General features: G+C 41.6%; 1 protein-coding gene across 7 annotated transcripts in view; it reads left to right on the forward strand.

Annotated features, from left to right (window-relative positions):
• Window positions 1-24,138, forward strand: part of sgcg (sarcoglycan, gamma) — a 620,033-nt gene that overhangs the window by 153,883 nt on the left and 442,012 nt on the right. Inside the window, exon 1 of one of the 7 annotated variants that reach the window (XM_063054202.1) lies at window positions 21,787-21,897. The exons of 2 other annotated variants lie outside the window; for them this stretch is intronic. The gene's annotated coding sequence lies outside the window, so the exon portion shown is untranslated. Of the gene's footprint in view, window positions 1-21,786; window positions 21,898-24,138 lie in introns of those variants that run through there. 4 more of the 7 variants (XM_063054197.1, XM_063054201.1, XM_063054199.1 and 1 more) reach the window with 4 other exon arrangements.

Genomic DNA, 24,138 nt, shown 5'->3' on the forward strand with positions numbered 1-24,138 from the left:
TTCAAGTACATCAAAAATTAAACACAAGTGATATTATACTGGGATATAATTAGTAACAGCAAATGTAAAGCTGGCCATTTTTAATTAGAGGCTATTGAACAATTTTTACCCATTTTGAAGTAAACTTGTTAGAAGGGCTGCAATACAGTAGAAAGGTTAATTAGATATTCAAAAGATACAATGACTGTAGGCTGATATTTGCACACCTAATTTGAAATTAGAGTGCAGAAGGGACGGCACTGTTGTGTAGCATTTAATGCATTGCTTTATTGCCCAACTGATTACTGATCACGGTTCAATTCCTGCCATTGCCTGTATGGTCTTTGTACATTGTTCCTGTGACCCCATGAGTCTCCTCTGGGAGCTCCAGTTTCTTCCCATATTATAAAGACATATGGTTCGATTTAGTGATCTGTGGGCGAGCAAAGCTGGTGAGAGAAACGTGGTGACATTTGCAGGCTGCCCAGTACAATCGTACTGATTTGATTTGATGCAAGTCATGTATTTCACTGTGCAATTGTTTCATGAATCTGAATGTCATTAGCTGACTTCCATTCCCTTTTGTTTGAATTTCTACCATTAAACTGAAAGTACAGTAATTTTGTAGCATTGTCCTGTTTCACCTGCGTATTCCCCATTGGTGTTAATGTTTTATGTTGAGGTGCAAAGAGCAACATGCTGTATCTAATTATGTTCCACGATATTCTTATCAACAATCACCTTATCCAACTTTCTCATTCTTCTTAATTCTTGCGCTCAATTCACATATTTGTAAAACCTAAAACTACGGGTCATTCATCTGGTATTCTGTATCATGTGAAACAAAAAAATGTACGCACTACAGAGGCCTAGATAGTTTGAAGGTACAGAGTCTTTATACCAGTGTCGGGGAATCACAGAACATGTGAAATTGTTGAGGCAGGTGCATTAACACCATGAAAAGGCATTTGGACAAGACATGGATTGAAAATGTTTGGAGAGATATGGGCCAAACATGGGAGGAATGAGTCTAGCTTAAATAGGCATTTTGATAGGCACAGGCCAGTTGGGCTATTAGGCCTGTTTCCATGCTGAATGACTCTTTGACTACCAAGCACTAAAATGACAGGATTAACTTCAACAGGAAGGAAAGCTGGGTGAGAATCTAAGCCCACATCCAATACAATCAGTGAGATTTCCACAAGATTTTGATTATGTTAGCTTCCTAACTCCAGAACGGAGAGCACCCACAGCCTTATGTCAGCAGTCCTGAAGGATCTGGCCAGCCGATACTGAGGACAAAGACTGGTGATTCACATGGTCAAGGACCATGGTTGATGGGCTGTAAGACAAGGACTAGTGAGTCCCTGGGTTGGAGATCTGTGGTGGTCGAGGCCCAGAGTTCAAAGTCCACTATTCAGTAATTCCTGGAGTCAGAACCAGAAGTTGAAGCCCAAAGGTCGAAGACGGAACTTGACCGTCCAGATAAGGCCATAAAACAGAGGATCAAAGTTAGGCCACTCAGCCTATCAAGTTTGCTTTGCCATTCCAGCATGGCTGATTTATTACCCTCTTAACACTATTCTCCTGCCTTCTCCCCATGACTTTTGACACCCTGAATTTTCAAGAACCACTTAACCTCCGTTTTAAACCTACTCAATGACTTGGCTTCCACAGCCATCCACAACAATGAATTCCACAGATTCACCACCCTTTTGCAAAAGAAATTCTTCTTCATTTCTGTTCTGTGGATACCATTCTATTTTGAGGCTGTGCCCTCTGATCCTAGACTCTCCCACTATAGGAGACATCCTCTCCACTTTATACAGGCCTCTAAGTATTTAACAGGTGTGACGAGAATACACATAAACTAAGATGTTTGCTGGCCTGGGCTAGCACCAGTGGCATCAGCAGTTGGTCTGCCACCTGTCCTCAGGGGAGGGAGAGATAAGGAACACAATGAAGCAGCATTTGGAGATGTTAATGAAGGAGCCATCAGTCTGGGTATTGTCAAGATCAGCTCCCCCTTTGAACCCTGAACTGTTTGAAGTGATGGACAGGCGATTTGGAGATGTGTAATGAAGGGACGGGAGAGAGAGCTGTCTCGAGCGGCTCCCCCTTTAAACCCTGAACTGTTTGAAGTGATGGACAGGCGATACCCCAGCAGGGGGATAAAAAGGGACAGGTTCGCTAAGGCAGGACACACACGACACCCCGAGGTAACGAGACCCTGGAAGCAGTGCGCCTCTCACAAGTCGGTGGGAAGCTCTTGGACGGCTGATCGCGGGATCAGCCTTAGACGCACAGGGTGGAAAGGTACGATCAGCGGGAACCCGGTGTGTGTCCGCCCTTGCTTGGGTGCCAGGTTCACTGCAGAGGATCGACCGCATCTGGAGGAGGGGTTACTGTCGGTGACCTCAGGTGACATCTCAAAGGACTCGCCCGAAAGCTGCTTGTGAGCAATATCGCCAGTCTGTGAGTGGAAGCCGTTTTTAATGATCATTCGTTCTTTTCTCTCTCCTTCCCTCCACATTGTCCATCGTCATGGCAGCGATTACTGCGAACTGAACTAAATTGAACTGGACTTTGTGTCACTTTGAAATTGGTCATTTACCCCTAGACAACGATAGAGCTTGGTTGATCCTGTTATCTTAATTCTGTGCACATGTGTGTTTATCATTGCTGAACTGTTGCATTTATTATCCTTTCGATTACTGTGTTGCTTGTTTCTTTAATAAAACTTTCTTAGTTCTAGTAATCCAGACTCCAACTGAGTGATCCATTTCTGCTGGTTTGGCAACCCAGTTACGGGGTACGTAACACAGGTTTCAATGAAATCCTCCCTCATTCTTTTAAACACCTGTGAGTATTGGCTCAGAGCCATCAAAAACTCCTCATATATTAACCCTTTAATTCTTGGAATCATTCTCATGAACCTCTTCTGGACTATTTCCAATGCCAACACATGTTTTCTTAGATAGTGGGCCCAAAACTGATCACAATGCTAAAATGTTTCGTCAGATCACTGAGTTCTGGAGATTCTGTTGGAGATTGCTCAGACGGTTCACCCCATGGAAGAACATCAAATCACTTCCAGCATCTTCTAGATTTCTACCTTTAACTGCTCATATGATTCGTTCAGATTTTGTTATCAGTTTTATAGTGGAATGACCCCAAAAGCTAACACCTGCACCAAAATTATACCTCATTTGATACTAAAATCATAGGGTCAAAGAACCATACCACACAAAAACAATCCCTTTGGTCCCTGTCCCTGCTGCCCATTCTGTTTACCTCCACTAATCCATTTTACCTGCATTAGGATCGTTGCCTTTTATGACTTGGTGATTCAATTAGTTGTCTCGATATTTCTTGAGTGTTTTGAGCATATCTGGCTCCACCACCTCTGCAGATAGGGCATTCAAGACTCCAGCCACTGTGTAAAAAAGACTTTCCCTTCTAAACCTCCTACCTCTCACCCTATGCCCTATCTATTCCCCTTATATACCTCAACATATTCTACCAACGCCCACCCCATCGTTTCCTCAATTCCAGGGAAAACAATCACAAACTCACTAGTCTTACTAATAATTATAATGCTCCAATACAGGGGATGTCCCAGTGAAAATCCTCTTTATCCTTTCAAGGAGAATCACTTCATTCAAATAGTACAGAAACTAGAACTGTGCTTGATAGTTCAAATGCAGCCTAACCAATGTTTTATGAGGTGTTAACATTGCATCTCAGTTCTTGTAATCTTGTATGAAGGCAAGCGTCCTAAATACCTCCTTCATCACCATATCCACTTCTGTTTCCAGATTTAGTGATCTATGGACTTACAGTGTAGTCCAAGGTCCTCCTGGTCATCAGCACTTCCTAGGGCTTTATCATTGCCTGCCTTCCCAAAATGTACCACTTCACACTTGACAGGATTAACTTTCATTTGCAATTGTTCTGCTCAACATTTCAGCTCTTCTACACTCAGTGGCCACCTGCTCGTTAATGCAAACATCCAATCAGCCAATCATGTGGCAGCAACTCAATGCATAAAAGCATGTAGACATAGTCAAGAAGTTCAATTGCTTTTCAGACCAAACATCAGGATGGTGAAGAAATGTGATCGAAATGATTTTGGCCATGGAATGATTACTGGTGCTGGACGGGGTGGTTTGAGTATCTCAGAAACTGCTGATCTGGGATTTTCATGCACGATAGTCTCTAGAGTTTACAGACAACGGTGCAGGAAACAAAAAAGTCTAGGGAGTGGCAGTACTGTGGGCGAAAATGCTTTGTTAATGAGAAAGGTCAAAGGAGAATGGCCAGACTGGTTTAAGCTAACAGGAAGGTAGCAGTAACTCAAATAATCACACTTTATAACAGTGGTGTGCAGAAGAGCATCTCTGAATGCACAGTACTTTGCACCTTGAAGTGGATGGGCTACAGTAGTAGAAGACCATGAACATACACTTAGTGAATATTAGATACCTCCTGTACATTACACTGTAGTCTTAAACAACATTCCTCACTATCTACAACACAACCTTCTGCCTTTGAATTGTTAATTTCAACATCCCCTTATTAAATTCATTAGAGAGATAGAATTACTGAATATTGGAATATTTAATTTCCAATTCAATAGGTTTCAATAGGTACATTTAATGTCAGAGAAATGTATACAATATACATTCTGAAATTCTTTTTTTCCTGAAATTCAAGAAATTTGAAACCAAAAGTATTGTTAGCATTTCATAGACAAGGAGATTTAACTAATTGTTGTTTGTTGCCCCACCATAGCATGTTTTGGCCAGGTCTGAATGGAAAATCTCAGAAATATTTTTCAAGAGATTCAAGTCTTTCACTGTTGTGATTCATAGGAAAGACAGGGGATTATGTAACATATAAAGGATATATTGAATAAAACAAAAAAATTGGGAACATTTTAGATTGGAAGCCAAACTACTGAGACTGGCAATGATTAAATTTAGTAATGAATAATGAAAAAGAAGTCCATCTAGCATCAGTAATGCAGACTTTGAGGTAGCTGAGGCCAATAGCAACTACTGATGTTTAATGCAGAGCTGATACTGATGATTTATTGGGAAGTAATTGATGAAAAGTGGACACGTGTGGAAGGGAAAATGTGTTCAGAAAATATATGCTCGGATCAAGAAATAATTTCATTTAAAAGAAACCTGACAAAAGTTGAGGCAAACAACATGTGAGGCATGTGGTTTCACTGTACCAGTTTCAATGGCAGGAGACCAAATTGCAGAGCAGAAGAGGAGATGTTGATGGGCCAGACATTGGTTAGCTCCTTTGTGCATTAATGTGTAAGTTAGCCACATTATTGTTATTGAGGGCTCTACATTGAGAAGTGAGCATGATTACAAATATTAGTCCTTTATATTATGAGTAGAAGTTATAGAACTAGGCTTACATGCACAGAATGCTGGATGAGCTCAGCGGGCCAACCAGAATCAATGGAAGGCAAGACTGAGTGAGCACATGGTTGAAGAGCTGGAGGGCAATGGAGATCACCAAGGGGGAACAGAGAGAGGGAGCCTCACTGAGTTGCCATCGAAGAGAGGAGTTAAAGTTCTTTAGGGCAGACTTACCTCAAATACACTTGCAGTGAAGCAGCAAATCAGAGACACAAAAGATTCTGCAGATTCTGGAATTCTTGAGAAACACACACAAAATGATTTAGGAACTCAGCAGGCTAGACAGCATCTATAGCAGGTGAGCCTGGGTGAGCACTTGGTCAAAAAGGCAGAGAGCTTGGAAATTAGAGGAGGTAAAAGTTTATGTCAATCAAATGTCCAGATTATAAGGGAAAATTAACAACATTGACTTAAGGAAATAGTTAGTCAAGTTAAAAATACAGAATTATGAAACAAAAACTAAAAGTAAGAAGTAAGAAGATGAAGTTTCCAGCAACAATGCAACTAAAAGATAACATAAATTTAGAAATGTTACCAGTGAAAGCCAGTGAGGCGTGCAATATAAATGAGTTCAGGAGACAAACTGCAATTTTAGATGAAGAATACATTCAAAGACATTTGAAGAAAATAGAATGGTGGAGTGACAGCTGCTTCCCACTGCAATCTTACAGATAGTTAGTCAAGAATATGGTGCTCACTTTCCTCACTCAATGGGTCTACATCAATATTTATTCTCCACACAGACTCCTGCTCACTCCTCATCCTGCCCTGTATCTCCCTACTCTCCTTGTGTGCTACAGGGAACATTCTTTTTCAGTGTGATTCCATTTATTCACACAGAAAGACGTAGGTGGGTCTAATAGTTTATTGAAGAAGTGGAATTTTGTTGTCTTCATTTACCTTCCATGAAGGAGTGAATATACTTCGGGAATGTAAAAGGGTTATTTTTGAACTGAGTACGGGAAATAAACAAAAGCTTTGAAAATGGCCATAGGTTAAAGAAATGTGGTATTTCAAGGCTTCAAAGACTTTCTGTTTCCCCTAACAGCTTACTTTCCCACCTAGTTTTGTAAGGTTGGATACAATACGCTTCATGCCTTCTCTAAATTGTTCCTATAAATTGTAAATAGATAAAAACTCTTCACAGATTCTTGCAACATGCCATTGCATAACACATATAAATAAGTTTATTCTTAATCATGTCATATAGTCAATCTTCTATATGTTCCATTATGTTATTCCCAACTTTTAATTACTTTCTTTTCTGTGAAACTTTCTCAAATGCCTTTCAGTATGATTCTCACTATCAATCTTGTATTATATCCTCTAAAAAAATTGTAAAGCATAGCTGCCAAGCCCTTTTGACATTGTATTGTCAAATAATCTTTTTCTAAAGATTACCACTTTCTAAAGATCTACCACTTCCTAAACAATACTACAAATTTCACACCTGTTTATTTCAGGCTGGCTGTCATATATTTTCTTTTCTTCCCTCTTACTTCCCTTGCCACCTTCCTATCCACTAGAAATTTTCAATATCTGGAGTATCACAGGATCTTTAGTAATGTGTCCACGAACTCCAAACGCAGCCACCACTTTCAGAACTGTAGGATGTATGTCATCTGCAGTGTGTTAGGTGATTCACTGAGTTTTTCTCCCTATTGCCAAGACTACCCTGAGTGGGATCCACTGCCTGCATTCATCAGCTGCCCTTCCCATTGCTGAACTGAGCATCCTCCATTACTGGAAGGACAATCTCACGAGCTCAGCTAGTCCCAAAGATGAGCAGCAAGGCCCTGAATAGCCATTAGTTATCCGTCTAAGTCAAAGGATGGCCCAGTAGCACAGCTGTGCCCAGTTGCAATCCTTTCCCCAGTCCGTAAAGTGCTTGTACTTTCTCCCCGTGGCTCCAGGTACTCCGGTTTCCTCTCTCATTCCAAACAACGTTTGTCTGAGGTTAGTGAGTTGTGGAGTAAGTATGGCAATACTTACGGTCTGCTCCCAGCATATATTCAGATTGGGTTGGTCATTGCCAATAAAAGGTGACACACTTCACTGTATCTTTCAATGTTTTGATGTATTTGTGACAAATAAAACTAACCTTTAATCTTCTCAACTCTGTTCCCCTCTCCGGCGGAGTCTGCTTGACCTGTTGAGTATTTCCTGCATTGCCCTTTCCCTTCTGAGTCTCCTACTCCACTTTCTATGCACATTTCCATCAACACTATTAGAAAGAGCCAGACACTTGTGCTACCATAGCAACTGTTGGACTACATCAATCAGTAACTATCCTCTAACTCAGGGGTAGGCAACCTACGGCCCGCGGGCCAAATCCGGCCCGCGAGCAAATGTTGGGATACTATGCTTGTCCAGCCTGCGAGCGATTTTTCCTCATTCTGAGTGTTTCACGCAACCACACTGACGGACATGCATGGCGTCTTGTTACACTGGCCCCAGGTTCTGTTTTGTTCCAAACCAAACACTGGTATATACCAATGACAGGAAGGCAGACTACCTTATTAATATGTATTAGATACTCTTCGTGCATGCGCAGGTTTTCAGGTGGGATCGTTCAAATTTGTGCACATTTGCCCACTTTTCAAAAAAGTAAAGCACTAGATCCAGGCATTTTTGTGAATATGGTCCAAGAATTGAGAAAGGAGTTTTCATTTCGTTTTGCTGATTTTCACTTGCCTGCAGATGAGTTCAAGCTTTTTGCTACTCCATTTGATGTGGAAGTGGACACTGCATCAGGAATTTTTCAAATGGAATTGATTGAGATGCAGTGTGATGACATATTGAGATTGAAATTTCATTCTGAAGATGTGTCAGTGCTTGACTTCTGTAGAAAATATATTCATCCAAGTGGGAAGTATCCTAACTTAGTGGACCATGCAAAAAAGATGGCATCATTGTTTGGCAGCACTTACCTGTGTCAGCAATTATTTTCAAAAATGAAGCACATCAAGAACCATTTGAGAACAAGATTGACTGATACCCATCTGGATAAAATCTTGCTCTTGGCATCAACAAGTCTGACACCCAATATTGAGAAGCTTTCAAACAACAAACAACATCAAGTTTCACATTGATTTATCGACTGTTTGCATTAAAATTTTCTTTTTTATTATACTTAATTTACCACCATTCAATGCATCATGTTCATACGTTTTATGTTTAAAGATTCTTTGTGTCCATTTAATAGATTCAAAACATATCTTAATTGAAATAAATTGCAACTAAACTGAGTTCTTTGGTTAGTAATTGGTATCCTTGGCTAAGCACAAATGATTTTCTAGCATGCGTTATTCATTAATTTGAGGCAAAACATAACTAGATGTATTTAAAGGGATACTTCCCATATTTCAAGTTTTTATGGCATTTATCTGGCTCATTAATACGCGATCCGGCTCACAGAGGCAAAAAGGTTGCCAACCCCTGCTCTAACTAATGAACACGCTCTTTAAATAACATGGCTGCTGAAGATAACTTCAGTAGTGCAAGGTTAAGAAAGGGCATTGGCTGGGGTGCGGAGATCCATAGTGTCAGTAATGCCTGCTAATTGGTCAATGCTTGGCCTGCTCTGCTTACATCAGGTTGTCATTGACCGCTGTAACACTTAAGCCTCATCAATAGGGTACCTATCATAATTCATCCCTCAAATCTGTACCTGCACCATGAATGTCATTTCAGAGGTTTAATAAAACTAATAGTTCTGATTTTTGATTGTGCAAGCATTTCAAAGGAACCTCAGAAAGGTGAACATTTCACGTAGCTGGAAATGTGCTGTATTAACCGAATGATTGGGACATAGGAAATCCTACTACCAAAGGACCTGTAAATCACTCCTGCATTTCAGAATATGACAAGAAAGGCTCCAACGCCTAAATAATGACTTCAGTTTGCCGCTGCAAAGTATAACTGTAATTATGCTTTTTAATTGGAATGTCAAAAGAATAATTTGTTCTTTAGCTACCAGTTAATCAAAGTAAAAGCTGACTTCTTATTTGATACAGTATCTAATGACAGAGGAAAAAAAAGACTTTCCTGGTCTGTGATAAAAGCCTGAAGTAACGTAGAAAATATAATTTACTATACATGACATGGGGCAATGGTTTGTCAGGCAAGATGTTAAATTTTATTAAATTGCTAGGCTAGGAATTGGGTTTTTAGCTCATATCCACAAAACTGATCTTTCAAATATTCATTGATGTGATAGTGTAAATGTACTGAAGTATGATATGGAAAAACATCAGCCTTTGGAGAGCAGAAGCCAGTCACCAGAGACACTGCACAGTACAAAGGAGCTAAACCTGTAGAAGAACTGAGCCCCACTGTCCAGATGCAGAACAGTCGTTAATCATAACAAACCCAGCAATAGATAAACAAATAGACATCCAGAGGCTAGTTGTAGACCAGCTGTAAAGTGTGCAGGCAAACAGCAGGATACATGCTAAATTATGATGAACAGCAGCAATAACAACTTGCAATTATACAACGTTAGGCAAAAAAAAAATCCCAGCAGATAAACAAATATCAAGCTGTCGAGAGGGGAATTGGGAGGAAACTCAATGAATGGATGGACTTTAGAGAGAAGGAAAATAGAGAGGAGCTAAGAAAGAAACAAAGATCTCAATAGAAAGAGGCCAAGGCGCTTGAATATCTGACCAGGGAAAGCAGGGTTAACGGTGAAGAGCTTTAACAAACAAGTAGAGCCTGTTGGTAGCATTGAAGCAGGATGGGTCTAATGGAATGAGACCCTTGTAGAAACTCGAAGATCATGCTTACATTTGGAACGTTGACGGACAAGAAATCTGTGTTTGCTTGAAAATGGGAGTGGCAACTACGTGGGAGATCACAAGTAGTTATACTATGGGAAGCTGGAGCTCTTAGAGATCTATTATACACACTGACCAACAATAGTTGGATCTGCATTGATCTCTGTTTGATTATGTCTTGGAATCTATCAACAGCATTGCAAAGAAAATATTCGGAAAACATTTATCCATGACATATTCATGTTCAAAAAATTGTTAATATGTCATTTGATCATTGCATCTCAATGCCTGTGTGATTAACTTTTTCCTTTAGATTGAGTAGACGCTTCCTTGTAAAGACAATCCAATGTATCTTAATCCCTGTTCTTTCCTCAAATCCTGGCAAAAAATTCCCTTTCAAGAGTTTTCCAATTCCCTTTTTAAAATTCTGTTGCCATCACCTTTTTAGATAGTGCCTTCCACATGATAACAACTTATTAGGTAAGAAAGTGTCAAAATTCTTTTTCTAATGGAAATATTTTCTCCTTATTAACTCTAATAAAATCCTTAATGATTTTTGAGATTTAGTTTTATCCTTATTTATTCCAAACAAAACAAGACCTGTTTCCACATAACTGATGAGGCCCATTCCTGGTTCTATATTAAGGATTTCTTATATTGCCTTGTTAAAACCTAGTGCCCAGAGCAGAATTTACAGAGCCAGATTTTTCTGAGTGAAGCCCATAGCCCACACTTGCTGCTTTATTCTCCACAGTCCAAAACGTACCAGGCCGGATCTGAGAGCCCATCTTATTGTCCAGCTTTGCCATCTGCTAATGTCAAATGTATTTTTAAAAAATCAAAATTATGAAAATTAACTAAACAATTGAAATATTTTAAGACTTAATTAAAACAGAATTAAAATACAACAAATACTTAGAAAAATGTATTTACTTCCTTTTTCCAAAGCCCTACAAAATAGTTAAATCTGGAGAGGGCTGACAACAGATTTCCCAGCATCCTGCTGCACTGTTAGACTCCAAATGTTGTCTATGTGTGGTGCACACCAGCAGAACTCATCCAACACCTTCATGACTTCTTGCATTCAAGAGTAGGTACTGAACCTGGTGGTACCTACAAGGATGATGTATCTGTGTGGAAACACTGGCACTCACCAGCAAAATATGGATCATTGTTTTACTTGGCTCCTAAGCAGTGAAATTTCAATGCTCCGTGTGATTTCTGGTGGTCATATTTATGAAACCAAAGATCTTGCATGTCTTTTCAACTACTCTGACTATTTTTTGATATGTGTGCCCATCCTCCACATCCCCTTTAACCTGGTACCATTTAATCTAAAGGTGTTAAAGTGCATCTGCCCATTAACCAAGTATGTCTGTCTTCCTGAAGTCTCTGTCACCGTTCACTACATTATTGAGTTTTTTGTCATCCAAAAGTAAAGAAATTATTATTGCAAACCCAAATCCAGGCTGATAGTTTCTATTAACAAGAACAGGGGTCAAAATATCAAGGGGATAGCACTATAGCGCTAATACATGGTCTTGTCCCATGACGTTGACCACTTCATTCCAACACAGATACTGCTCAGCCCACACTGTTCTTACAGCAGTTTTTTGCTTTTGCTCCAGATTCGAGCATCTGCAGTCTCTTGTGTTTCCAACGGCACTGTACGATTTGATTCAGTCTCAATGAACAGTTTTTTATCCTGTTCTCTGCACCAGTTTTGTATCCACTCAGCAACTCTTACTTTATCCCATGAGGTTCAGTTTTGTTAACACATCTGTTACTGTGTACTTTGCCTGGCGCCTTCTTCAAGAGAGTACACACAACAATAACGTCATCACCCTCTCTGTTACATTATCAAAGAATTCAATCAAGTTAATGAACAACATTTAAATTTAATAAATCTACTATTTCTTAGTAATAATTAATTTTTGTTTCTAAATGCTATCTCCTTTTGACATTTGAATTGTTGTTTTGTGACTAGTGGTTAAACCTTTTCTACACATTTAAACACAGATACAATATTTTAAAGTTTCCAAGTCTCTGCTGTTTTGTCTAAGGATTTTCGGAAGATTATGCCAAGCCACTGTTGCTTCAAGTCTTCCATCCTTCTGCATCAGGTCACATCTCATCGGACTGGGTAACTTCTACTTTTAAATATCAGGAACATCTTTAAAGGGCAATGCCTCAAAAAGGCAACATCCATCAGTAGGGACCTCCATCCCCCAGGACGTGCTCTCTTCTTGTTACTACCATCAGGGAGGCTCTACAGGAGCCTGAAGACACACACTCAATGTTTGAGGAACAGCTTCTTCCCCTGCACCGTCAGATATCTCAATGGGCACCGAACCAGTGACTACTACATCACTAATTTTAACGCAAACAACAGGAATTCTGCAGATGCTGGAAATTCAAGCAACATACATCAAAGTTGCTGGTGAACGCAGCAGGCCAGGCAGCATCTATAGGAAGAGGCGCAGTCGACGTTTCAGGCCGAGACCCTTCAGTTAGTCCTGACGAAGGGTCTCGGCCTGAAACGTCGACTGCGCCTCTTCCTATAGATGCTGCCTGGCCTGCTGCGTTCACCAGCAACTTTGATGTATGTTACATCACTAATTTTGCTCTCTTTTTATTTAACTTAATTTAAGTTTCTTCCATATCTATTTTCTTATGGTATTTTGTAATATTTTTCACTTATTGCTGCCGCAAGACATGAAATTTGACATTGATATTAAACCTGATTCTGATTCTGAAGTGCTGCCAGCTTTTTAAGTGCCTCCAGTTTATTTTCATCCTGGTCAAGACTGCTGCACTCCTAGCATTTCCTGACACATGAGACGAGGCACTGCTTTATCCTTTCTTCACGCACCAAAACAATGTGTTTCATCGGCGTGATCGGGACCTCTGAAAGCTCAGGAGCATCTTTGGCATTCACAAATGTTCGGTAACATTTGGGAAAGTTTAAAAACAAAAAAAAATGTTAATGTATTTTAAAATATTGAGAAAAGTTTATTACATAATATAAGGCAATGCTAAATACCAATTAAAATCTGAAACTCTCACAAATAATAATTATACAAAAGTCCTGCCCAATGGTTTCAGCCTGAAACGTCGACTGTACTTGAACTAGATGCTGCCCAGCCTGCTAAATTCATTCAGCATTTTGTGTGTGTTGCTCGGATTTCCAGCATCTGCAGATTTTCTCTTCATTATACAGAGGCTTTGTTTTCTCTAGAGGGATAGAAAGGCCCAGGCTGCATTTCAGAGAGGAGATGCACTGCATTACGGGGCAATACAATGCGAATCAATCTAACTGGCCTGCAAATACTTCAGCACCTCTGGCCCCAACTGCAGGAAATTTCCTGTTATCAATGTCGCGAATGCCCTTCCCCATGAATATTGCATACAATATGCCTAACCATGTAGGAAGAAACCTGTCCTACCCATACAGCAAAGTAAGCAATATAGCAAACACTGCCTGCTCAGCATCAGGAGGGAAAAGGCTTGCTGCAGCTAGAAGATTTCATACTCTGGCGAGGGAGGAGACTTGATACTGGAAATCTAAAATTGAAACAGAAAGTGCTGGAGGTACGCAGCAGATCAGGCATCTTCCACTGAGAGAGAAAGAGAATTAAGGATGCAGGCCTGACAGAGAGGTCTTTAGCCTGAAAATGTAAGTGTATTTCTGTTCCCACAGATGCTTTAGTGCTTGGTGAGGTGGATAATTTGCTACAATGGACAGCATGAGAGCAAGAGGTCTGCTACAATGGTGGGACAGATGCTTTGCTGTGTTGGTTGGTCAGATTTTGCTCAGCTCGCGGACCATAGGTTTGTTACATCGACAGGCTGTTTGTTCACTTCATTGGTGGCAAGACATTTGCTACGCTGGTCAAGAGATCTTTGGATCCATTGATTGGGTAGAAGGTGTGTTATTTGGCGGGCTGGATATTTGTACTTTGGAAGGTGGGAGCGTTGCTAAGTTCATGAGGTGAGAGTTGATGGTGTGTACAATTTGTGAACTGGAGAGCAAGAATTTTGCCAACTAAATTTAGCTCGCAAAACATCTAGCCAAACATCAATGTAAGTAGACACAGTAAAGAAGATGTACAACATGTTTGCCTTCATCACTTGGGCTGTCAGATATAAAAGTCAGGAAATTCTATGAAATTTCAGTTAGTCCACATTTGAAGTAATGTGTGTAGTGCTGGTTGCCATTTCGCAGGAAGGGCGCTGTTCTTTTATAGATGTTCACCAAGATGTTCCCTGGGTGAAGGTATATTAGCTGTATGTGTGTGTGATGCCCTGCCAGGGGTGGTAGTGGAGGCAGATACATTAGGGGCATTTAAGAAACTCTTAGGTAGGCACATGGAAGAGAGAAAAATGTGGGATCATGTGGGAGGGAGGGGTTAGATTGATCTTAGAGCAGGTTAAAATGTTGGCACAACATCGTGGGGCCGAAGGTCCTCTACTGTGCTGCCATGTTCTATGCTCTATATTATCAGATGGACAAACTCGGTTTGTTTTCACTGGAATATTGGAGGCGGAGGGGTGACCGTACAGAAGTGTACATATTTATGAGATGCATGAGCTGGGCAGGTAGTCAGCATGTTGTTCTCAAGGTGCAAATATCGAATGGCAGAGGGTATTAGCTTTAAGATAAAAAAATAAACATTTAAGGGAGATAAACGAGGCAAGTATTTTTACAGAAAGTCTGGTAGTTGCACTTAATGCACTTCAGGAGAAGTGATGAAAGCAGATACAATAACAACTTTTAAGAGGCATTTACAAGAACAGCATGGAATTATGGGATATATTGGCATCATGGCCGACACTGACAGAATGGGTAAAAGGGCATGTACTATATTTTTCTATGGTCTTTGGATGTGTACTGTGTTGATGGACCACTGTTTCGCTGCAATGGGGAGTTTGGAACAAAAAATGTTATTGTATTGGCATGGCAGGAAGCCGGTTGCGATGTTGGGTGTTGTTTGCTGCTATGGGCAGTAGAATGTTTGCTGCCATGGTGAGCCAGAAGATTTAGAGCAACGGTTCCCAATGTGGGGTCCATGGACCCCTTGCTTAATGGTATTGGTCCATGGCATAAAAAACGGTTGGGAATCACTGATCTAAATTTTAGAGCATTGCTGGGGCATGTGTCCTGCTACCTTAGCTGAGCAGAAACTTTGTTCCTTTGGCAGACAGGAGGTCTGCTTCATTGGTGCAGGATCTTTGCCACATTGCCAAAAAGTGCCTTCCCACAATGGGAGGTGAAAATTTGGAGAATTGGCAGCATATTAACGAATCTTCCTTCCTTTGGGGTTGGAATTTCGCTGCAACATAGCAGCCCTTTTGTCACTCTATTAAAGATATTCCCTTTGTCTTATCATTCTTTTCCTACCCTCTTTGCAAATTAAAGTTAACTTGCAGTTTTGAAGATGGGTCTTCAACCTACAACATTAACTCTGTCTCTCTCACCACTGATACCCACTGACCTGCTGAACGTTTCTAGTATTTTTACAGATGAAAGGCTGCTTGATACATTGAGGGATGGGGTCGGGGTGTGAGTTGGGACAGGAAAGTTGTTTGGACAGCAGGAATTTTGGAAACTGGCGGCCCAAGCTTTGCTACAGTGGAAAAGTGCATTGTTTGCTCCCTTGGCAACAGAAATTTTGCTACATTCATGGGCAGAAGTATTGCTGGGTTGTCAGGATAGGGGTTTTGCTACATTGGCATGTAGAAGGTTTTCTACGCTGGTGGGACACAACATTATTTAGTCTGGTAATGAAGGACACTGAAAGCTGGAGGAGCTCATTGAGATGCTGCCTGACCTGCTGAACTTCAGGCCAAGACCCTTCATCTGGGATGAAGGCAGGAAGTTAGTTTTGTCCAGACGAAGACAGGAAGTTCACTGCAATGTCCAGGTTTTTGGCAGGAATTTCGTTAAGCAGGAGGATTTTACCTTAGTAAGACCAGAACTTTGCTACGTTGGTGGGCAGGAGAATTGCTACATTGGAACTGCATGGATTTTGCTGCATTGGGGACAGGAATTTTGTTGCATTAACTGGAGTAGATTTACTGCACTGGTAGCAGGAGGTTTGTTACCTTAGTGGAGCAAAAAACAGACTTTATTGATGGGGCATATATTTGCAGCGTGGATACTCAGAAGGCTTGCTGCCCTGGGGGTAGGAGATTTACTGCCTCTGTTGGCCAGGCTTACTGCTCTACTGGTGAAGCAGGTTTTCCTACACTGGCAACAGGAGATTTAGTAGATTGGTAGGCAGGAGTTTTCCTACATGACTGAAACAGGGGGTTTGTGATTGACAGGATGTAGTGTGCTACATTGCTTAGTCATGTGGTTTGTTGCATTGGCATGAGTTCTCATTACCTCATTATAGGAAACCTTAGAGAGGGTGCAGAGGGGATTTGCCAGCATACTGCCCAGATTGGACAGCGTGTTTTATGAGGATAGGATGAGTGAGCTAGAACTTTTCTCAGAGGAAAAGAGGAAGAGGTGACTTGATAAAAGTGTATAAGATGATAAGAGGCATATATCAAGTGGATAACCAGAGACTTTCTACTTGGGCAGAAATGACTAATGCAAAGGAGCATAATTTTAAGGTGATTGGTGGAAGGTATAGCAGGGAATTCAGAGGTAAATATTTTATACAGAGAGTCGTGGGTGCATGTAACGTGCTCCCAGGGGTAATGGTAGAGGCAGATACTTTAGGGGCATTTAAGAAGCTCTTAGATAGGCACATGGGTGATATGTTCTGTGTTCTATATTAGTGCATTGTTAAGCAGAATGTTTACTACATTACGGATGAGTGATTTGCTTCATTGATGGGATAGGTTGTTTGTTGGATTGGGGTTCAACAGGTTTATGAACTGAAAGGCGGGATTGCCATACCAGAGGCACAAGGACTTTGCCACCTGCAGATGGCTGGCTTCTTTTTTTGGAGCAGATGGTGTACAGATTTGGTATGTTAAGAGAGGACTGTGTTGGCCAGGTGAGGGGATGGTAGTGAAGGTGAATTCATCGATGAGGAATTGAAGTCCTGGATGAGAAGGATCAGAATCAGATTCAATATCACTGGCATATGTTGTGAAATTTGATGATTTACAACAGCAGTGCATTGCAGTACATAACAATAAAAGCTATAAATGACAACAAATGTCTCTCTTTCTCTCTCTCTCTCACACACACACACACACACACACACACACACACACACACAGTCTATATAACTAAATAAGTAATGCAGAAAGAGAGGGAACTGGGTTCATCGTCCATTCAGAACTGATGGTGGGGGGGGAAGAAGCTGCTCTTGAAACGTTAAGTGTGAGTTTTCAGACTTCTATAACTCCTCCTTGATAGTGGTAATGAGAAGAGGGCACGTCCTGGGTGATGTGTGCTTAATGATGGATGCTGCCTTTTGTGGCATTGGCTGCTCAAGGAGGCTAGTGCCCGTGATGGAGTCGGCTGAGATTACAACTTTCTGCAGCTTTTTCTGACCCTGTCCAGTTGTTCTCCATATTAAATGGTGATGCAACCAGATGGAATGCTCCCCATGGTTCATCTGTGAAAGATTGTGAGTGTCTTTGGTGACATACTGATCCTCCTCAAACTCCATGAAGTATAACTGCTGTGTTACTGTATCAATATGTTGGGCCCAGGATAGATCCTCAGAGATGGTGACACCCAGGAACTTGAAACTGCTCACCCCTTCCACTTCTGATCCCTCAATGAGAACTGGTGTGTACTCCCTCAACTTTCCCTTCCTGAAGTCCACAATCAATTCTTTGTTCTTATTGACATTGACTGAAAGGTTATTGTTGTGACACCACTCAGCCAGGTGATCTATCTCTCTCCTGTGCGCCTCATCACCATCTGAAACTCTGCCAACAATAGTTGTACCGGATGGGATACATGATGTGGTTACTTTTTACGTTCCTAGCCACAATGGTTGGGTGTGGCACTCATTCCGATGGAGCTGAACGAGTGTTCAGTGAGAAGGACCATCCAAAGGCACCAGTAAAGCCAAACTCACACTCAGGAAAATGTTTAAATCCCAGGAATGGCTGATTTACAAACCTGAAGCTATGGCTTATCCTGAGGAAGGGGGTTTCATCTCTGACTCATTTGCTGTTCTCTGGTCCTGGACATGGGGTGTGATGGGTGTGTGATTATAAGGTCAAGGACAGAAACCCCTCACCCCGTGGAGAGGAGAGTCCGATTCTAGTATTAATCCAATCCATGACTGCTAGGGGCTTTGTAAGTAGTATCTGGGGGAGGGATATGAATACTGTAGGGGCTGAGGGCTGTAGGAGCTGGGCCCATAGATGGTTTGGTAAAATTATTTTACTGAATTTGTGCTTGCTTCCAATGCAGCTGACAGGTCTCTGAAGATATGAGAACCTGACATGGCCACTATTAAATCTACAAAGTAGAGTAATGATGTTACAAACCTCATTAACATACCTAAATGTACAATATGACCCCTTGTCCTTCTCTGATTAAAGCTCATACTGGAGGCAAATGGATAACGGAAAATGCTGCAGAAACTCAGCAAGTCAGGCAGCGTCTATGGAGGGGAATAAACAGTTGACATTTCAGGCCAAGCCCTTTTATCAGGACCCCCTTCATCAGGATTTCCAGCATCTGCAGAACCTCTTGTGTTTGGGCAACTTAGTATCAGCCTTCAAAATTTTTAAAGTTATACCTGCTGATCTGATATCAGCTTTTTTTTTGGATGCTGATTTTCACCCTGAAGCTTCATGAAATGTTCTGTGAAATAGTTGCCTCCTTCTCAAATTATTACTTTTCTTAAAATTTGAAGATTTTCATTTTTAACTTTTATTCAAAAGACCCCTTTCAATCCACGTCTTCTTCATCAAAAGAACATTTGATTGCAAGGTTGGAATTTGGGGCAGAAAAATGAATGTGTTGTCCGTGCCTATTCTGGTATCTGTCCCCCACTTTTCCTTTGCTACATCGACGACTGCATTGGCGCTGCTTCCTGCACGCATGCTGAGCTCGTTGACTTTATTAACTTTGCCTGCAACTTTCACCCTGCCCTCAAGTTTACCTGGTCCATTTCCGACACCGCCCTCCCCTTTCTAGATCTTTCTGTCTCTGTCTCTGGAGACAACTTATCCACTGATGTCTACTGTAAGCCTACTAACTCTCACAGCTATCTGGACTATTCCTCTTCTCACCCTGTCACTTGCAAAAATGCCATCCCCTTCTCGCAATTCCTCCGTCTCCGCCGCATCTGCTCTCAGGATGAGGCTTTTCATTCCAGGACGAGGGAGATGTCCTCCTTTTTTAAAGAAAGGGGCTTCCCTTCCTCCACTATCAACTCTGCTCTCAAACTCATCTCCCCCATTTCACGCACATCTGCTCTCACTCCATCCTCCTGCCACTCCACTAGGAATAGGGTTCCCCTGGTCCTCACCTACCATCCCACCAACCTCCGGGTCCAACATATTATTCTCCGTAACTTCCACCACCTCCAACAGGATCCCACCACTAAGCACATCTTTCCCTCCCCCTCTCTCTCTGCTTTCCGCAGGGATTGTTCCCTGCGCGAGTCCCTTGTCCATTCATCCCCCCCATCCCTCCCCACTGATCTCCCTCCTGGCACTTATCCTTGTAAGCGGAACAAGTGCTACACATGCCCTTACACTTCCTCCCTTACCACCATTCAGGGCCCCAGACAGTCCTTCCAGGTGAGGCGACACTTCACCTGTGAGTCGGCTGGGGTGATATACTGCATCTGGTGCTCCCGATGTGGCCTTCTATATATTGGCGAGACCCAACGCAGACTGGGAGACCGCTTTGCTGAACACCTACGCTCTGTCCGCCAGAGAAAGCGGGATCTCCCAGTGGCCACACATTTTAATTCCACATCCCATTCCCATTCTGACATGTCTATCCACGGCCTCCTCTACTGTAAAGATGAAGCCACACTCAGGTTGGAGGAACAACACCTTATATTCCGTCTGGGTAGCCTCCAACCTAATGGCATGAACATCGACTTTTCTAACTTCCGCTAATGCCCCACCTCCCCCTCATACCCCATCCGTTATTTATTTATATACACATATTCTTTCTCTCACTCTCCTTTTTCGCCCTCTGTCCCTCTTTTACTATACCCCTTGCCCATCCTCTGGTTCCCCTCCCCCCTTGTCTTTCTCCCCGGACCTCCTGTCCCATGATCCTCTCATATCCCCTTTGCCAATCACCTGTCCAGCTCTTGGCTCCATCCCTCCCCCTCCTGTCTTCTCCTTTCATTTTGGATTTCCCCTCCCCCTCCCACTTTCAAATCTCTTACTAACTCTTCTTTCAGTTAGTCCTGACGAAGGGTCTCGGCCTGAAACGTCGACTGTACCTCTTCCTAGAGATGCTGCCTGGCCTGCTGCGTTCACCAGCAACTTTGATGTGTGTTGCTTGAATGTGTTGAACGTTGATTTTTAAAAAGATATGCTTAAGAATTCTACTGTCAAGATGAAGCCACACTCAGGTTGGAGGAACAACACCTTGTATTCAGTCTGGGTAGCCTCCAACCTGATGGCATGAACATTGACTTCTCTAACTTCCGTTAATGCCCCACCTCCCCTTCATACCCCATCCCTTATCTATTTATTTATTTACCCACCCCTTTTTTCCTCTTTTTTTTCCCCTCTTTCCCTCTCACTATAACTCCTTGCCCATCCTCTGGGTTTTCCCCCCTCCCCCTTTCTTTCTCCCCAGGCCTCCTGTCCCATGATCCTCTCCCTTCTCCAGCCTCGTATCCCTTTTGCCAATCAACTTTCCAGCTCTTAGCTCCTTCTCTCCCCCTCCTGTCTTCTCCTAGCATTTTGGATCTCCCCCTCCCCCTCCCACTTTCAAATCTCTTACTATCTCTTCTTTCAGTTAGTCCTGACGAAGGGTCTCAGCCCGAAACGTCGAATGTACCTTTTCCTATAGATGATGTCTGGCCTGCTTCGTTCACCAGTATTTTTTGTGTGTTGCTTGAATTTCCAGCATCTGCAGATTTCCTCGTGTTTGCTTAAGAATTCTCCTGCTTGAATTTAACAATAAAGTATTTGTTCCCTCTGTCAGTCTCCGTGTGACCTTGCTCTAAGGTAAATGGAAAATGGTTATTGTCAATTCCCACAGTTTACTAGCACTCTGATTTCATCCAGGATATCCTTGTGGCAGGCTGCAGCTCAAGAAAAGGGGTGACTTAGTACAAGCTCAAAACTTCCTCTTACGCTTGTTAAACTATTTCTTCAAATGGTGTTTGTACCATTGTGCTATGGACCAGCCCAGCCCACAGGAGTTCTATTGTGTATTTTTTCCCAAAGAACTTGGATATAAATTGAAAACCATTTGCCAAGTATTTATTATAATCAGCTCTGGAGGATTGAAAATGACCAGTTCATCATTTTTCAAATATTAGTAAATGTTTTGAATGTAGACAGAGCAGTAGAAAGGAATTCCAAGCAGTGAATTTATAAAAGGCAATGAGTGCCTAGTACCACATGATTAGTTTGAACCATGACAGACCTAAATTTATGACCTGCAGCTGTTGGATGTCTGATTCGAGTCTCAGTGTTGAGCAGTAGTGTGAAGCGCAGCAGTCCAGGGAGACCTCAACAGAAAGGCAAGCAACAGCACGAGATACTAGGGTAGGGAACAGCGCAACTTGGTGGTTTGTATTTATTGTATCTGAAACTGTACTTTTAATGAAATGTCATTCTTTCTTAGCAGGAGAAACACTTTCTGTTCCCAACCAAAACAGTGATTGGTACTTTTTGGTATTTTTGATCAGTTTCTGATTTGATAAGTAGGTTTGATTGTTACTCTTGATTTGATACAGACAAGCTTTGTACAGTTATTTCACTAAATGGATAAAACCCTGCGAGGTGTCAGGGCCAGCTGAGGACTAGAAATGTTGGCATGAAAATCCTTTGAATTAGCAGAACTGCGTCCTTGTTTATGTAACAAGCTACTGGATACTAAAGTCACAGGTGACATCTTTCAGCTTGCATCTGTAGTGGATAATTTGCAATGAGTGGAATTTTAGAAAAGCTGGTCAAATATAATGCAGGGTTAATGCTGGCAGATGACAGTGGTGAAATCCTCTAGTTTTGACTGGCAGCTTTGCAGGAATACAACCCACCCTCCCCCCCCCAAAACTTTTTGCCACCACAAATATTTTTCTGCTTTTGACGTTCTATCTGAATCACAAAAAAAAAAGCAACTTAACAACTCCAAACATGTGGAGGTAGAAGCTTTGGAACGTCTGCATGAATTTGTTTAAGCGATGTGTGAATCACATGGTGCAGCAAACCATGTGAGGTTGGGTGCGGCCCCCGCAGCAGCTAGCTTCCACTCTTTCAAAACTGACACATGTTGGAATCAGACAGCAAAGAGAAAGGCAAGTTTGCAAATCATATCATTAAACATAAACAGTCAAAACTTCAGGGTATCTTAATCCTATTCTTTAGAGAAATATCCAACACTGGAAAGTCTGTCTTTCAATCTGACCTATTCCTGAAGTATTTTCCCCATGCTTCTGAAGGCAGCCTCTCCGTTGTCTAATTGTTTTCAAGTTGTTCTGGCCTGCCTCTTATTAATTCATATGGTTGAAATTAATGGCTTGAATATTGGAATAGCTTGGACAGAGATAGAATACATCTGCAGAAGAGTAAAAAGCAGTCTGCCTGCTGAAATTTTGCACAGTATGAGTATGCCTTTTGCTCATAATTGAGGAGAAATAAGTTCTGGGGGCACAATGTCCTCATCTGATGAAACAAACTTTGTTGCAGTTTTATAGCATCAGTTCTGCCAGGTCAGAACATGAAGCCTCGCTCACCATCAGAGAGCATTTTTATTCCAATTCTTTGCCAGATCTGCAGTATGCTTTAACCATTTAAGTACTATGTGTGAATTCCAATGTTGGTTAATAATCATTTGGAGCCGATCCAAGCAGCAGTGCACACTGTCTTATTTAGATAAAATCTACTATAAGATGCTGCATTGAAAATCATCTTCCTAGACTCTGCATCCTAACTTTACGGTTGCATTTAATATTAACTTGGAGTTCTGTTCAAAGGGTATTTTCAGAATAGATGTAAATGAATTCTTATCTTTTAATGGATGCATAGTTTGAAACTTCAAGTAAAAATCTTAGGTTTACTAAACAGTTTGAAATATGGGCAGCACTGCTGGGATGGAGTGATAAATCTGGCACAAGGACATCCACAATTCCCCTATGCATTCTGCCCATTATTCCTCACAAACTTCATCATATTCATGTTCTGCACGAGACCCATCAGTCTGTTTATCATTATCATTTTTACTAAGGGTGAGCAGTTTCAAGTTCCTGGGCATCAACATTTATGAAAATCTATCTTGGGCCCAAGACATTGATGCAATTACAAAGAAGGCATGACAGTGTCTATACAGTATTTCATTCGGAGTTTGCGGGGACTTGGTATGTACCGTGGAGAGCACTCTAACTGGTTGCATCTCTGTCTGGTATAGAGAGTCCACAGCACAGAGCCGATAAAGCCGCAGAAAGTCGTAAACTCAGCCTCCCTGCCTTGAAGGTATTTTCAAAATTTGATACTTCAAAAAAAGCGGCATCCATCATTAAGGACCCCCATCACCCAGGGTATGTCCTCTTCTCATTGTTACTATCAAGGAGGAGGTACAGGAGCCTGAAGACACACTCTCAACATTTTTGGAATAGATTCTTCCCTTCCACTATCAGATTTTTCTGAATGGACAATAAACCACATTTTTTTTTGCTTTCTTTTTTCCACTACTTATTATTATAGTTTTTAAATTGTAATTTATAGCTTTTTTATGTACTGTTGTGTGCTGCTGCCACAAAACAACGAACTTCACAACATATGCCAGTGATATTAAACCTGATTCTGTTGCC

This window comes from Mobula hypostoma, chromosome 7 (assembly GCF_963921235.1).
Source record: "Mobula hypostoma chromosome 7, sMobHyp1.1, whole genome shotgun sequence".
Taxonomy (NCBI): Eukaryota; Metazoa; Chordata; class Chondrichthyes; order Myliobatiformes; family Myliobatidae; genus Mobula; species Mobula hypostoma.